Below are 1,209 nucleotides of genomic sequence, written 5' to 3' on the forward strand. Positions count from 1 at the left end.
GGGCCGGGCCGGGCTGGGCTCCTCCCTCCCTCCCTCCCTCTTTCCCTGCTTTCCTCACGGGGCGGCTGGCCGGAGGATGCTGCTGGATCACCACCGCCTGCAGGGCCCCGAGGAGTCGCAGCCGCCGGAGGTGTGGGCAGCGGCGGCGGCCGAGGAGGAGAAGGAGGTAGAGGAGGAGGAGGTGCGGGACCCGTGCGCCATGGGGCCGCTGTTCATGTGCATGGGGCTGCTGAGCCAGGCCGAGGGCTCGGCCTACGTGGAGCTGGCGCGTGGCACCAAGGTGCTGTGCGCTGCCTGGGGCCCGCGCAAGGCGGCGGCGGAGCCAGGTGATGCGGCAGGGCGGTTGGTGTGTGAGTTCCGGCACGCGCCCTTCGCCGGGCGTGGGAGGCAGACGGCAGCGCGTGAGGCAGCGGCGGAGCACGAGGCGATGGCAGCGGCACTGCATGAGGTGCTGGAGCCGGCAGTGCTGCTGACGCGTTACCCACGCGCGCGCCTCACCATCAGCGCGCTGCTGCTGCAGGACGGCGGCTCCGCCCTGGCCGCCAGCGTCAGCGCYGCCGCGCTGGCGCTCGCCAATGCCAGTGTGGAGATGTACGACCTGGCGGTGGGCTGTGGCCTGTGCCTGCCGCCCAGTGCCGCCGCCTGCTGGCTCTTGCAGCCTAGTGAGGCCGAGGAGCTTCGCCGCCCTCCTCACCGTGGCCCTACTGCCCTCCCTCAACCAGATGCTGGGGCTGCTGGGCTGTGGCCAGGGCGGCCCCCCTGACAGCTGGGCCCAGGCCCTGCGCCTTGGCCTCGATGGCTGCCACCGCCTCTACCCCGTGCTGCGGCAGAGCCTTCTGCGTGCTGCCTGGTGCCATGCCACCCCCTCCACTGCCTGAGCCAGCCTGAAGGGCCCCCTCTGCTGCCGCAGGCCCCAGAGGCCAGCAGAGTGGCCTCATACTGCTAGAGCCCCCGGATTTGTCCCCCTGCACTGCCAGAGGCCTCTCTGGAGCAGCCCCCCACTGCCCGACCCTGCTGGAGCCCAGCCGAGCAGCCGCCTGCATTGCCAGAGACCCCCAGAGCCTTCCTGAGCTGCCCCTCACAGCACCACAGACCTCCTAGAGCACCCCAGCTCCTGCCTGAGCAGCCCGTCCATATTGCTAGAGGCCCCCCCTCCACCTTGAGCGGCCTTCACACCACCTAAGCCCCCCAAAAGCAGCCCCCCCACAC

The 1,209-nt window shown here is 71.4% G+C and overlaps 1 pseudogene; it reads left to right on the forward strand.

Moving 5' to 3' along the window:
• Positions 1–76: 76 nt before the first annotated feature.
• LOC146597849 (exosome complex component MTR3-like) lies at positions 77–1,199 on the forward strand (annotated as a pseudogene).
• The last annotated feature ends 10 nt before the right edge of the window (positions 1,200–1,209 follow it).

Source organism: Rhea americana, unplaced genomic scaffold (assembly GCF_003343005.1).
Source record: "Rhea americana isolate MKP2758 unplaced genomic scaffold, rheAme1 scaffold_1762, whole genome shotgun sequence".
Taxonomy (NCBI): Eukaryota; Metazoa; Chordata; class Aves; order Rheiformes; family Rheidae; genus Rhea; species Rhea americana.